At 44.2% G+C, this 16,289-nt stretch overlaps 1 pseudogene; it reads right to left on the minus strand.

Moving 5' to 3' along the window:
• Positions 1 to 4,494: 4,494 nt before the first annotated feature.
• LOC121460844 lies at positions 4,495 to 7,004 on the minus strand (annotated as a pseudogene).
• Positions 7,005 to 16,289: the final 9,285 nt, after the last annotated feature.

Raw genomic sequence — 16,289 nt, forward strand, 5'->3', positions numbered from 1 at the left:
TTCCCAGGTTCTGAATGAGGAAGACAGATTTGGACTCAGTGAGTATCTAGAATACATAAGCCTTTGATCATTTCTTTCTGTGGCTTTCTTTCCTGACTGGAGCCTAATGCCTATGATCTTCTATAGACAGAACCTCTCCTACCTGACTCGATTGAAAATGATGCTTAGAAATCTTTTGGCCTGAGGCTTTTCTCTGGTACCTCCGGTAGGGAGGGGAAGTGGGTGGTAATGGAAATATTTGGCTTATTTTAGGCTAAACATGGGTACTTTTTTCTCTCAAGGAAATCCACAGACTTCATGTCACCAAAAGTTTCTAAGACCCTTGAACCGTAAAGATATTGGTGTCCTCTACACCCTTTATTCTACAGGGGATAAAACTGAACAGCACTTAAATCTGTCTAAGATCCCACTGAGGTACAGCTGATGCCCCTGGCCACCCATCTGGTCTCTCATGGCCCTGCTGGGTCAATCTCATTTCTCCACTCCTCTGAGCTCTGTGAGTGCCTGTTGGATGATGCTGGGGCTGGGACAGCTCTGCAACCTTTGCAGGCCTCCAGCTTCTGGCTTCAGTAGCCAAAGCTACCAGACAGACATTCTTCTAGTGTCTGCTCTTCCCTGGGGCTCTTGGGAGCCTCTGTGTTTGTGTTTATACCCTGGTTTATTCAGACTGGTAGTTTCTCCCCCACGTTTGGTGCATTCTGGTCCTCCGTGGACATGGCCGTCACAGGCACATTCTCGTCAGACTCTGTGAGCTATTTATTTCTTGGTATGAGATTCACTTTAATTTGGGATATGGCTTGCCATCTAGTGATCATCAGGGTACTTGACAACACGAGGCTTTGTTCTGTTTGAAGATCTAATAACAGGTGGGCTACTTAGCATTATAGCAGTGACATTTCAGGACAAAATCCTGAGCCATCACTTCCCACTGCCTGTCTCTGATGTCTTAGTTTAAAGACAGATGACTCACTGTGTACTCGTGGTGGCTGATGGGCACTAATAGAAGTGACATTTTGTGTGTATGCATGTTTGTTCATGAGCGTACAGGTGCTAGGGTATATGTATGTGTATGCATATCAAGGCCAGAGGGAAACATACCGTGCTGTTTCTTCGGACCTGTCTGCTCTCCATTTAGAAATATGGTGTCTCACTCATCAGGCTGACAGGCCCAGTGAGTCCTGGAGTGCCACCACTCTCTGTCTCTGTGGTGTTGTGCTTACAGCCATGTGCCCCCGTGACTGTCTTTTCAATGGGTCTGGCCATTAAACTTGGGTCCTATTGGATCAGGTAGACTGTTTCAGTGGGTGTCCCCATTATGGCTTGATCTCTTTGCTCATATTCTCACTCCTTCCACTCTTCACTTGGACTTTGGAAGCTCAGTTCATTGCTGCTTCTGCTTCCATCAGTTTCTGGATGAAGTTACTATGGTGATATTTAAGGTAATCATCAGTCTGATTACAGGACAAGGCCAGTTCAGTCACCCTCTCCTCTATTGCTTAGGGTCCTAGCTGGGGTCATTCTTGTGCTATCCTGGGAACTTCTCTAGTTCCAGGTTTCTTGCTAGCCCCATAATAGCTCCCTAAACCAAAATATCTCCTTCCTTGCTCTCCATCTCTGTCCTTTTTCCATCTCAACTGTCCTGTTCCCTCAAGTTATCCTCCCGTTTAGCTTTTCCCTCATCTTCCCTTTCCTGCCCCCACCATGCTGCCAATTTTGTCAGTTGATCTTGTCTGTTTCCGAAGTTGAAAATCTTAAACAGCCTTTAACAAGAGTACTGAATGTAAAAGTCTCGATTTTTATAGTTATTAATATATAAATTGTATCAATTTTACATAAATTTTATCAAGCAACATATACATATGTATATTATAATTCTATGGGTAAAATATAACACTTTCACATTTACATATTTCTTTTATTAAAGGTTTTTATTATTTCTATTCTTTACATATTTATATACATATATATTTTACATATATACTGCATATAAGACTATACCTGAGATTATATATATTTACATATATATATGCATACACATGTAGGCTTAGACATAAACCAGTAGAAAAATCCAGCAGCATCTTCAGAAGGAAAACTAAAGCAGTCACAAAGATAGAGAGGATTTCTCTGGCATTAAATTTCCGTGCAATTCCAACCTTAGAATGAGACAAAGCAAGACTTGTGCACTTAGAGGAGAAAAATTAAAGAATGCAAGTGAGACATTAATAACTCCATAAGGAATTTCTTCAGCCAGCTAAGAAGAAATTAGAGCAAGACGTCCCACCAAGAGGAAGCTAAACACTCTGAAGCAGGCAGAGGACAAACCCACAAGAGATTCCCGGGGTCTGATGTGGGCTGTGGTTCAGGCCCGACTGTGCACCAGGCTTGTTCTGTTCTGTTGTGCTTAGAGATGTCGGGTTCCTTAGCTGGAGCGAGAACAATTCTCATGCTATTGGGGACACATGTGCCGTGCAGGAGCAGAAGCATGAGAGTCGCACACACCGTTATTAACACTTGTGCTAGGGCTCTGGGTGAGAGGAGGCCTCTCAGCAGCTGCAGATAACATCTGGCTTGGGTCCTGAAGTGGGCCTTGTCTACTTCTTCAAAAGATGAGACCGACCAGAGATTGAGGTGTAAACTCTCTCAAGGGTCTCTCAGTATTAGAGCTGCAGACTAGATCATGAAATCATGTCCTGCCCGCTTCCCTCCTGCCCCTTGTAAAGACCAGAGTTGGTGGAGCAAATGTAAGCCAGGGAGTTTTGGTGAAGGAATTTGCAGTTGGACATATGGAGCTGAGAAGCCACCAGGCAGCATTGTGGAAATGGCGACTGACCTTTGAAGACAGCATTAGGGAGAAGCCAGGCTAGTGAGTACAAGGGTTAAGTGTTCCCTGGCTCTGCATTTCCTTTCCGTGGTCTGTGCTGTCTACCTTCCCTGGATTCAGCAGCAGGCCCAGGCCATCAGAAAGACTCTGTCCACACTCATGTGGGACTGCTCACCTGAAACTCCCTGCTGTCCCCTGGAACTGGTGCCTGTCTGAGGCAGCTCTCAGTTAGAGGTCACTCTTTCCCAGTGGTCCTCAACCTTCCTAATGGAGTAACCCTTAATACAGTTGCTAATGCTATGGTCACCGCCCAACCATAACATTATATTCTTTGCTTCTTCATACCTGTAATTTTGCTAATGCTATGAATCTTAATGTAAATATCTATGTTTTTATGGCCTTAGGTGACCCATGTGAAAAGTTCATTTGAACCCTAGGTTCTGAAGCACTGCTCTATCCTAATAAGATGCTGAGAAATCGCATAGCTTTCAACCTTGTCTTTTACATTTTCCATCTCAGGTGATGCTCTGCAAACATGCAAAACACACAAAGAGCTTATATTCGCTACTTTTCATGAAGAGCAGCTTACGAAAGGGAGACTTAACTGTGGCTGAGGGTTCCTGGGCGAGGCATGATGGCGGGCATACAGTCACCTGGTCACAGGGCAGCCGCACTCCAAAGAACACAGACAGGAAGTGGGGCAGGGCTATAAAGCCTTAAGGCTGGCCCATGACCCACTTCCCTTAGTATGTTCCCAGAGGTGCTGCATCCTTTCAAAACAGTGCCCCAGCTGGGGACTATGTGTTAAAACATGTGACCAGACACTTAACACAACAGGCCTGGAACGAACCAGAAGCATTCTAAATACATTATGAACTCCTTTCCTTTAGGAAAATGTTGCTGAGAAATCAAATGTTGGGGTTCTCTTCTGGTAAAATTCTGAGTAAAAATACCCACAGTATCTTCCTTTTTGATTTCCTTTCAGCCTATTTGGAGACAGAAAGTAATACCCAGAAACTTAGGTATTGTGATTTCTGCTTCTGAGATTTGAGTTCCTATAACCTTTTATCAAAATGATAGAAACAATCTTAGCATTAACACCTTCAAATTTCGATTCAACACAGCTCAAACTGCCCCTATATCATAGCTTACGTTTCTCCTATTTCTTTCTTTATTTATTTAGGGGACAGGCTCTCACCATAAACCTTGGCTGTCCTGGCACTCACACTGTAGACCAGACTGGCCTTGACCTCACAGAGATCTACCCCCACCCCTTTTTTTGAGTACTGTGATTAAAGACATATTTCACCAATAGAGATCCGACATTTTCCATTCTTTTAGGATTATTTTAAACATTTTTATCTTTCTAAAAAACGGGAATAGGGATGAGAGTAACAAACAAGATCTCACCACTGAATATTTCATTGTGACCACACAGCCTTATCATTGAAGTTCAGGAAGTAAACATCTGTATTCCACATAGTTTTATTCAATCTAAACAAAGCTAAGGTTTGTTCTAACTTTCAAATTTACTCTGGAGCCCATTCATCTACTTCAGCATCCAAGAAAATCACGCATTCTGCATAGCTATGTGAGCTGGCACACAGGGACATCACAGGACACTGGGCTGCAAAGCTGGACCTCTGAGGATGCAGGTGTCCATCCCCACTTTCTCACAGGTCATCATCCTCATCCTGGAGGGCAGACATTTGAGCAACCTCTAAATCATAGGTGCACTGTGCTGCCAAAGCTGGTCCATAGCCAGCTCACATGGGGTGGGGCAAGAGCAGGCATGACAACAAACTCCAAGTTAGGATCTCCAGTGAGCTTTTTGGCTTGCCAGAAAAGGGGCTTTTCAAATTTGTCCTTACTTAAGCAGAGATGTCTCTGAACTTAAGATTTTTCCTTAAATGGAAGACAAGAAATTATGCGTTCATTTTCCTCTTGAATAGACATATTGTAGCCACACAACACAATGGGGATATTTTCACTCACATATAACCATTATCTATGCCAATTAGGTTTGTTTTCACAAGTAAATCTTGTTCTCACAGCAAACATTATAATGGAATACTAGGCTTGGAGGCAGTGGCCATCCTGCAGGCCCCAAACTTCTCCTGGCCAGCTGTGTCTCACACATCAAACTTGATAGCTCCTCTGTTGATATGGAACACAAGGGTGAACCTTACTACATACTTCTTCTCAAAGTTGCCAATCAAGTGACAATTATCAATGTAGTCTTTCTGATGCAGACATCATCCACCAGGATGAGTGAATTAGACCTTCGGTTCTCCCTGTCCCTGAACTTAGTTTTGACTCCTGGGGATTGAATGGAAGAAGTAATGCCTATAAAGGCAGCAAGCAGATTAATTCCGGAGAGATCATCCACTAGCTTCAGGTCTACCTCACAATTCTGCTTTTTTATTTTATTACTTTTCTTTTTTTTTTAATTTTTTTTTTATTGCGAAAAGAAGAAAAAAAAACATAAACAAAAAACAAGTTTCCACCTCCTCCCAGCCTCCCATTTCCCTTCCCCTCCTCTCACCCTTCTCCCCCTCCTCCCACCCTTCTCCCCCTCCTACCACCCTTCTCCCCCTCCTACCACCCTTCTCCCCCTCCCCCCACTACTCTCCCCCTCCCTCTCCAGTCCACAGAGCAGTCCGAGTTCCCTGCCCTGTGGTAAATCCTAGGTCCTCCCCCTTCTGTCCATATCTAGGAAGGTGAACATCCAAACTGGCTAGGCTCCCACAAAGCCTGCACATTGAATAGAATCAAAACAGTGTGCCATTAACCTTGGCTTCTCATCAGCCCTCATTGTTCGCCATGCTCAGAGAGTCCAGTTTTATCCCATGCTTTTTCGGTCACAGTCCAGCTGGCCTTGGTGAGCTCCCAATAGATCAGCTCCACTGTCTCAGTGGGTGAGTGCACCCCTCGTGGTCCCGACTTCTTTGCTCATGTTCTCCCTCCTTCTGCTCCTCATTGGGACCTTGGGAGCTCAGTCCAGTGCTCCAGTGTGGATCTCTGTCTCTATCTCCATCCATCACCAGATGAAGGTTCTATGATGATATGCAAGATATTCGTCAGTATTGCTATAGGCTAGGGTCATTTCCGGTTCCCTATCCTCAGCTGCCCAAGGAACTAACTGGGGACCTCGCCTTGTGCTCCTGGGAGCCACTCTAGGTTCAAGTCTCTTGCCAACCATAAGGTGGCTCCCTTAACTAAGAATTGTGCTTCCGGGCTCCCCTATCCTACCTTCCTTTATCCCAATCCTCCTTTTTCCCCAAGTTCCCCCCATCCTCCCCTTCTCCCTTTTCTCTCCCCATCTCCCCTTACTCCCTTCCCACCCCACCCCCAAGATCCCAATTTTCTCCCCGGCAATTATGTCTACTTCCCATAGTCAAGAGGATAACTATATGTTTTTCCTTTGGTTCAACTTCTTACTTAGCTTCTTTAGGATCACCAATTGTAGACTCCGTGACCCTTATTTATGGCTAGAAACCAATTATGAGTGAGTACATCCCATATTCATCTTTTTGGGTCTGGGTTACCTCACTCAGGATAGTGTTTTCTATTTCCAACCATTTGCATGCAAAATACGAGAAGTCATTGTTTTCGACCACCGCATAGTACTCTAATGTGTAGATATTCCACACTTTCTTCTTAAATATACATTCTTTATTCCATTTGATTACTTTTTTGCTTCTTTGTAAAATAATCAGAAAGGATTGTTAGGTGTGGCCTTGGAGGTAGGGTAGATTAGTGTTTTATTTGTTGAGACAGGGTCTCATGTCTCCCATGCTGTCCTCACACTGGCTTTGCAGGTTCAACTTGAGCTTAGGTCATCTTGCTTCTACTTCACAGGTACTAAATTTACAAGTGAGGCCACCGAGTCCAGTGAGGACAGCAGCGGTCATTGAACCCAGGACTTCCTACATGCTAGTCAGCCACACTGCCAACTGAGGTATGTCTAGATCTGTTGACTTTATTTTCCTGCTATCCAGAATTTCACTGTAACTCACCAAGGCCGGCAACTGTCCTGCATTTTTCTTCTACTACTGGACCCACTATGTTAGATTCTTCTGCCAATTGATCATCACACTGTTGCCAACACCCTGGTGGGTTTATTCTCTATGTCCTTAGTAATCCAGGGGCAATTTCCTAAAGTTAAGCATGTGGCTTTCATGACTGCACCCTTCTCTCAAGGCTCAAACTGTAAAAAGCCTACAGATTTTTCCTTAATGAGCTTTCTAACACTGAATTGAAGAAGGTGACCTTTCATCATTTATGTTCATCTTAAAGTAGATTTTTGGGAATATTTAATTCCTCATATTGATGAAAAGAGGGTTTTAAGGAGGAATGAGGCATACCTCAGCAATCTTTTGAAATATTAGCTTAGTTCTCAAAATGGGAACTAACTAACATGGGAAAAGTTATGGGTCTTCCAGTCAAGTGAATGGGACACCGGGTTTAGAAGGGGAGGAGCTGAATGGCTTCCTCTGTGTTCCCAGAAAGGTTCCTGGAAAGGTAAGCTAAGCTTCTTGTCAGTTCAGGAAAGCTAGTTAGCAGAGTGGCGATGGCTGTTAGCCATGACATCAGCGGTCCCATCTCTGGACATTCCATTGTATCCTGGAGATCTCTAGGAATCCCGTGATGTCACCTTGTTGTAGCAACACCAACTGCCATTAGGACATTCCTCAACCCTAGAGGGTAGAGCATCAGTCATGTTCTCAAGACTGAGGCATCGCGTATTTGGGAGACAGAATGGAGAAGGTCCAGAGACAAGAGAGAGGCAGAAGGAAGCGGCCGTTCACTTCTGGAAAAGGCCAAGTGAGTCATGGGCAGGAGAAGGTCAGATTTCTGAAGGAGGTGCACTTGAGGTGGAATTTCCAGTAATGGGGAGGAGTAGCTGGAGCTTCAGAAGAGAAAATGGACATAACTGATTATCATACTTCCTGAAAGTCAAGGAAACCCAGACATTAGTTTGTCCATCTCCTAAGCCAAAGACTGAGAAGGCCAAGGCTGTTGTACTGGGACCACCACTTAGTTCTTACATTTACTGTAGTTTGGGGTTCAATGTTAGAGTAGAAAGAAACCAGCAGGAGGCAGGGACGGACTAATGACTAATGTGCCCCCGTATTTGGTCAGACATCACTACACTACACCTGTCGTAGTTGCCTTTAGGTTCAGTTGCTGTCTAACACTGTTCCCACGGAGACAAATGTGCTCCTGGCCAAGACCTTTCATCCTCAGAGTGTTCAGCAGTCTGCTCAGCATAATTCCTCTGACCTCCTTTCCCTGACAGTGACCCCCTTAGGGATCTGAATCAGCAGTTGAGGTTGGCTGTTAGATCACAGGGTGACTAAACTTCTGTCAGAGTTATGGGACCAGGGCAGAGAATGGCGACTGAGTGTCAGATTCAATGATCTGGGCTGTCAATGGGAAACTGGGTGAGTCTCTTGACCATGATGGAGCCCTGCCTGATTTTCCAAGACACAGTCATGGGCCATTAGTAACCAGCAATGAGACCTCACTTCTTCCTAACACCTGAGTGCCTCTGCCCTCTGCCATTTTTGTCCTTGTTTCTAAATCAAAGCAGGCTTCAGGACTCTGGACCATGCTGCATTCTATTCTTCTGTGAATATTCCTGAAGAGGTGGTCTCAGTAGTCTCCTGAAGAATTATAGGGAGGCAGAGGAAAACCCTGGCTGCTTACATAGCCACGTCTCTAGAGTGATGGGAGATTTCAGATGCACAAAGGGGGGCTGTCAACCGGGCCTAATATATTTTAATTGTGACTGGCTTGCAATATAATTTTCTCTTTGGTATTCTGTCAATCTCCTGTGCCTTTTTGCTATACAATTTTACCTGTTTTCTACCTACACACAGAATCCTCTAAGGAGCCAACATCCCACCCAGTGCTCCTAAACAAGAAGCAGATAAAGAAGGAAGAGGAGAGGCTGACCACAGAGCTGCAAATGATGACCAGGGAAAGAAATGACCTGAAAGACCAGCTGATGATCCTCACTGAAGGCACCAAGGACAATAGGTATCCATTGTTTCAGACTTCATGTGGCTGTAGGCAATGTCAACCTCACCTTCTGTCTTTGAAGGTCTTGGTTTCTAGGAGGCTTTTCCAAACCTCATTCCTAAATTCTTCTAGGGGAGAGACAGACATGAAATGTGAGGGGGAATGAGATGTGGCCTCTAACTTTTCAGCTCTCTCCAAATGAAAAGCAGGGCTTGTGGTCCTAGTCACACAACTCAGGGATTTAGGCCAGTACTGTGTAGTTCCTAGCATGTATTTGGATATGGGATGACGTGCAAAGGTGGCTTGCATGAGATATAACTACCTTCTCTTAGTTTGTGGTGAGTCTCTACTTTCCCTGCATGTGCTTGTGTGCCTAAAGCCTCTGGTAGCAGCTAGATGGCGCTGGTTTGACTTGGGACATCTCAGTGTCTAACTGGAAGTGCTGGGGCTCATCACAGCTTCTCTCTAGTTTTGTCTATTGTACTCTTAGACAATAGAGCTCTGTGCATATCTTTAGCATCCAATGGGCGATGCTCTCACTCTATGCATTTCTATAGCTCGCCATTTCTCTTTCACTCTCTCATGTAAACATTTGTGCACACACACATTTGGAAGTTTGTGAGTTCCTAAACTCTGGGAGCCAGTGATCTGTGGTGGTTACTCATGATGTCCTCCCACTGTCCAGAAGATGCCAGTGCTGAGCCCTGGGAGCCACACTTAAAGCAAGACTGCTTGTGTCCTACATGCTCACCTTGGTGGCACCTAGGAATCCCTAGGGGAGTTTATATCACTCCCCTACTCTTAAGACTCCAAACCAGAATGATGTGCTCTAACTATTCAGTGATTGTCAACCAGGACCCAGAATCAGTGTTCTGAAACAGGAGAGATGTCATTGCAATGTCTGGTATATTGAGACATGTGACCGAGACTCCTGGTAGCATAGAGAACTAGACTGATTTCTAGTCCTATTCAGTGAGGTCATGCAGTCAGGGCACTCCCATCTCACATGGAACTTCTGCTTTCCTGGGGGACAGAATAACAAGTATAAAACTACCAGGATGTCCAGTACATAGGAAAGAAAATCTTGCATCCACTGGCATAGGGTAGATCAGGATATGACTTGAGTTCCTGTGATCATTGAAGTCTGTGTTCATGGGTTCCTTTCTCCCGTTTTCTAGTCCCTACAAGAACCAAAAGTCAAATGCTTTGTATGAGAAGGGAAAGTTGGATCACAAACAGATTATGATGGAGCTAAACAATTTCGAGAAAGAGAACACGGAGATCTTAGAGAATTTCAAGGAGCTGAGGAAGGAAACAGTCTTTTATCGGTAAGTATCCTTCTCGACATGGTTCACAAAACTGTTAAAATGACCATCTCTGAATTCCTTTTTCTGTGGAAGGAGTGTCCACAACTCTGGTTCTAGACTTTTTGCTTCTTAGCAAACAGCTCTTGAACTTGTGTCTTTTGGACTCAGTTTTGCTAAGTGTGAAAGAGACTGTTAGCCTCTGCCACCATTGTCCTAAGGCCTCAGGAGCCTGTAGATAGAAAAGGTCTTTACAGTCTCAGGGGAATGTCAGGCAGCCTTGAACTTCTGGAGCTCAGGCCCATTCTTTACAGGTCTGGGCATTGAGGAAGTGTAGATAGAATATGCACAACTTGGGTAACTTGTCTTCCCTTTGAGGTTATTTGCCCACTACATGCTGATGTTTCCCCATTGCCATAGACAGTTAGGCCAGCTGGGGAACTACTCCTTCTACTGAAGGGTCATGGATCCTTTTAGGTGTTGGGGTTTTCATTACAGTTTGATAATTTCGAGCATTACGTATTCTCTCATTTGGGTTCCAAAGTGTAGGTGTCATGAATCTATCAGACTCTTAGCTATGTATTTCAGGAAACATGAGTTCTTTAGGGGTGCTGGTTCCAGGAAATTAGGGGTAGCAGAGGAGGCCTGCAGGGCCTTACTATGCAGAGTTTGTCTACAGGGATCTGCACAGCCGACTACTGATGGAAAGGACTCAGCTAAAGAAGAAGTTGGACGAGCTGAGGCAGGAGGAAAGAAAACTGCAGAATGATTGGACCGTGCTGAAGTACCACCTGGAGGATTTGAAATTGATCCTTAATGACCAAGACGAAGAGATCAGTTACCTCAAAATCCAGCAACAACAGGTAGGGGCCGGCAACAAGTCAGGCTAAGCTCTGGCACCATTTGCCCATTTGACTACCTCTCTACCCATCCAACCACCAGGGTTTAACCCATCAGCTTACTTATCCATCCTCCCTTCCAGCCACCAACCTCATATTATCCAGGCATTCCCTTCAGTGTCTATGCACAAGGACTTCTGGGAAGCTTTTGCTTATGGAGGATTGAAATATGGGCAAGCCTTCCTTTCTGCTCTCCTTGAAGCTGCAATTTATAGTAAAGAAGATGGTTCAATAATATATCACACACGTACATGTTTTTATGATAGGTAGCTTTCTTGAAACAGAGTTTAATGTAAGTGGGTTCTGGGTCCTAAGGCTCTGTGATTGGCAGGGTTCATGCTAGGTCACAGGTGGGAAGCAGTTTACAAGGTGGAGGTCCCTGTGCCAGTGCCAAAAGAGTGCTTCTCATAATCATGGATTTGTGTGGCCTGTGGGCTTCTCTTTTTCCTGCATCCCAATGTTCTCTTTGCTTTCTCTGAATTCTTGGTTCACAGTGACAGAATCCTGAGTAGCATCTTGTCAGCCCTGATTTCTAGTCGTGGTGCTGGACAGTTCTCCCATCCAGCAGTTATAAAGTATGGATGACTGGATGCCCGTCTTGGGGCTTTTGACAAGCTGGTGGTGGAAGGTGGGAGATTTGGTCCTATAGCAGAAGAATTTCTCCAAGCAGCTCAATGTAGTCTGTCTAAGCAAATCACATTTCCCACAATAATTTAATCTCTGAGGAATTATGCCTGATTTGTGAGACTTTTCTGAAAAAAACTGGTGTGGTTATTTTAAACTCAACTGTCCATTGACCATGATGTTTCTTTCTGTGACGTCTCTTTTGCCATATTTCTCTTTCTTTAACATGCACTCCTTGTGGGTTTTGAGTGTGAATGCACACAAGTGTGTTTGCGTGTGTGTGTGTGTGTGTGTGTGTGTGTGTGTGTGTGTGTGTGTAGTATAAGGATATGGGTGTTGGGGTGCATTAAACGTGCATTTTCTAGCGCAGGCCACTGTATTCCAGTCAGTCTGTACCACAAACTGGGGTTTCTTACTACCCTAGATGCTTTTGTTAACCTGTCTATCTGACAGGCAAGTTATTGGGATCCTCTCTCTGTGCTTAGATACGTATGACTGTCTATAACCTTCAACAAAGAACACAATTTTCTCTTAAACAGGAGCTCAAGAGATTGGAAGAAAGCTTTCAGTTCCTGCAGAAGCAGAGGGAAATGGTCATGCAGGAAAAGCACTTGGTCCAAAAGCTGCAGAATCACTTTCAGGTCTCTCAGATGAGGTAGGAGCCCAGACTGGGGAGAGGAGGTAGAGCCAAGGGGGGACCATGGACTTGGGGACAACATCAATTCTGTCCATCTCTGAGGCTACAAGCTAGAACAGGTAAAAGAAGACCTCAGAGAACTGAGCTGGTCCAGTCAACAAGAAATTCTGGCCAGTATATATTGTGTTTGATACTCAGTGTGTCTGTAGAATATAGTCTCTATACCTCCCTTCTGAAAACTGAGTTCTCCCAAGGCTTTCCCTGAACTCACAGAGAGATGCCTCTTATGGCATTCCATGATATTGGGTTTATAGGTGTGCATCAATGGGTGTGGTAAAATTCGCATTTTTATTTAGAAAAATCCAATGTAGATCAGAGATTTCCATCTTTAACACGGCTCTGTGTAACATTTGCCAACTTCCTGTGAAAAGTGCTCTCTGGATAGAATTGTCTAAGGACTTCCCAGGATGAAGCCAGGCAGATGACTCGGCTGTAGGGAAGATCAGAACTTTCTCTGGTGTGTTCTGTAACCGACTCCCAAAGCCAGGATGCAGATTCCCATCTCTAGTCCCAAGGAAAGCACCAGTTTCTATTTGGTCCTAGAGCCCTGACAGGGACAACATTCTCAGGAACACATGTCAGGAAATTCTGCTCTAGCACAACAGGCTCTATCTGCATGTTGTTCATGTTCAAGGTTCCTTCTGGGCATGAGGACTGAGCTAGCCACACGCCCTTGTGCAGGGATCTAAGCTGCAGACAGTATAAGGCTATCTATTAAATGATGAAAAACTCATGTACAACTCATGAATTTCTCATGTGCTGTTGACTATAGTATCAATATGATGTTGCTGCTTACAAAATGATGTCCCTGAATTATAGGAGAACACCCTATTTTTTTCTAGTAGAATGGAAACCAACAGTGTTTATTTGAAACTATGATTTGTGTTTAAGACTGAGCAAAGTTTTAGGCCCATCTACTCTGGGATCTTATTTCTTGTGAGTACCAACAATGACATCAGTCAAAAGATTAAGTTCACTGTCCAGCAAAGCTGAGGTGGATTGAGGGATCATCTTCACAGCTAACGTGGCAGGTCCCCATCAGCCTGTCTTTTAACTGATTTCCCCTTCCAGGTCCGAAACTTTGCAGACTCACCCGGAATAGGCTACAGTCCAGGACGAGAGCCACCTGCAGAAGGAACTCCAGCAAGAACCATGTGCTGAGCCCTATCCCCAGCAATACTGAATTCTAAGGACGCATATTCTTCTTCAATTTTGGTTACCCTTGTGGAATAGGCTCTGATTTTGTCAGTGATCCAGCATGACTGCTTCTGGGCCTAGATCATTATTTTTTTCTTTTTTTGATCATACCACTTGAGAGACCTGAGGAAACCAAAGTAAGCCACAAACACCTTCTACACATGTTCTTCACATTAGGATCAAGGCCTACAGACTAAAAGAAACCCCCTGTAGCTGGGAACTCACCAGTGAGGGAAATTCCAGCTGACCTCAGGGGATCAAACCTAATATGATCCATGTGTCTGCTGACTTCGTTCTCAAGAAGAGAAGAACACATCAAAAATATACTTGAGATACAGAAATCCTGAGACAAAAATTACTCAGAACCCCATATTTACCAGCAAGTGGTCTCTGCCTTGGGGTAACATGACTTAGAAGCTCCTAGGTGGAACGGACCCAGGAATCTTGAAAAGGCCATTAAAATTGTGACTACCTCATTAGCATTTCACAAGGCAAGCACGTGCCTGTAGTAGGTGTTGTAGGTGCTATCAATATGCAGTGATAAATGCTAATTGGCTTTATTTTTGTTTGTTTTTTGTTTTAGAATTTTGTTTATGGTTCATTTGGTTTTGGTTTTGCTATTTTGATGTTATTTATTCTTGTTATTAGTACCATAATTTTCCAAGTTTATCCATTGTTTATGTTCATTATTGTGTAGTAGGTACTATCAATATGCAGTGATAAATGTTAAATAGCTTTATTTTTGTTTGATTTTTGTTTCAGATTTTTGCTTATGGTTCATTTGGTTTTGGTTTTGCTATCTTGATGTTATTTTTTTCTTGTTCTTAGTACCATAATTTTCCAAGTTTACCCATTATTTATGTTCAATATTGTTTAAAATATATTGTTTATTAATAAAAAAGCAATTTCCAACTTTTCACACTTATTCCCAGCTTCTTTAATCAAGTTTGGTGTCACACTGCTTTAAGCCCCAAATTTCCAGGTACAGGTGGAAACCGTGGGTCAATGCCCAGTGAATGTCAACCACTTGCCCTTTTGCAGTTGGGCCACAGCTGCCTTAGTGCAGCTCCTGATGGCAGCACTGATGGTGAAGGAGATCAGGTGGCATCCTGTGGGCATGGTGCTTGTTATCCTGGAGGCCACAGGTAGCTTCACCCTTCAATGTTGTATGCAGGGAAAGCAAAGTAAACAAAACAGATAATTAGATCCCGAATGGAGACTTGTCTGGCATCTGCCCCCCAAATCCTGGGGCAGGTGTCCCTTGAGAACTTAGGATTGGGCATCTCTGCTCTCTACCCTCTAGATCGTCGGGAATGTTCACCATGCAGTGGAAAATGGCAGGCTGGACTATGTCCCCATGGTTCCACAGTGACTCCCTGGGGACACCAAGCGGAGGTCAGGAGTGATGCAACCAGTGACAGAAACAACATTTAGGCCTTATGGAAAACCTTGACCAATCTTTCCCCCATGTCATTCTCTTAAGGCAACCCTACAGAGGACAACTGTCCTGCCATTCTGTGGTCACTGTGGAGCAGAAGAATCTGGGTCTTGGACAAAACCAATGGTGTGGGAGGTGTCTGAGTCTCAGAGCAGTGAAGCCTAAGGGCACTAGAGGAAATCAACCCATTTATCCTGTGTCAGAGGTCCTGAGGTTACCTGACGGGGAGGTCTCTGTCTTTGGGTAGAGGAGGGAACATCTTTGGTTTGGTTTTGGGTTTCAGACAGGTTCTCATGTTATTTCACATTGTGCTTGAATTTACTATTTCTGGGATTATCTACCTAGGTTCATACCCAAGCTGATTATAAACACAGATATTTATACTATTATTCATTATGTTAGTGAAATTTCAGTTATAAAGTAGCAATGGAATAATTTCAAACTGGGGCAGCACAGCTTGAGGTAGTATAACAACGGTCATATCACAGGAAAGGCTGAAAACAACTGAACACTGTGGTGGAGGCTCCTGCCTCTACCTCCTGAGTGCTGGGACGTTACCTGGTCCATGCAGTGTGGGGGATCTAACCCAGCATTTTTTGTATAAGAGAAAAGTGCCCTATCACCTGAGCAATGGTCCTCACCACTTCCCAACCATTTTTGGAGGCAGGCCAGTGTCTTCAGGCAGGGGGATAATCTATGAAGCACACCTTTGTCACCTGGGGAGCCCAGACTTCCACAGCTAATGAGAACAACAGAAACACTGCAGCACTCAGGCACTACCAAGACTGATCTGGATGCTGAAGAAGGTCCTTGTGGTTTGTGGAAATTTCAAGAGTAGAGGTGGAGCTGTGGTCATGGCTGTGGAAGAAACTTCCAGAAAGAAGCTGCAGCATTTGCGAGCCACCACCAACCTGGAGCCACATAGCAGGTAGTTGAAAGAGGTTAAGAATGCTGATCTGTGTCCTCCCTCAAATTCACCATCATATCCAGTGACCTCAACGTGGTGTAGGAGTTCCTTCTGTTTTAGTGTTCCTTTCATTGGTTAATGAATAAAGAAACTGCCTTGGCCTTTTGAAAGGGCAGAACTTAGGTAGGCAGGGAAACAGAACTGAATGCTGGGAGGAAGAAAGCAGAGTCAGAAAAGCCATGGATCCTCCTCCTGAGATAGACACAAGGTAGAATCTCTGGTAAGCCACTTCCACCTGTGATACACAGATTAATGGAGATGGGTTAAAATAATATGTAAGAGTTAGCCAATAAGAAGTTAGAGCAAATGGCCAAG

This window comes from Microtus oregoni, unplaced genomic scaffold, assembly GCF_018167655.1.
Source record: "Microtus oregoni isolate MIOR12 unplaced genomic scaffold, Mior012 000000F_ref0000247, whole genome shotgun sequence".
In the NCBI taxonomy this organism is placed as follows: domain Eukaryota; kingdom Metazoa; phylum Chordata; class Mammalia; order Rodentia; family Cricetidae; genus Microtus; species Microtus oregoni.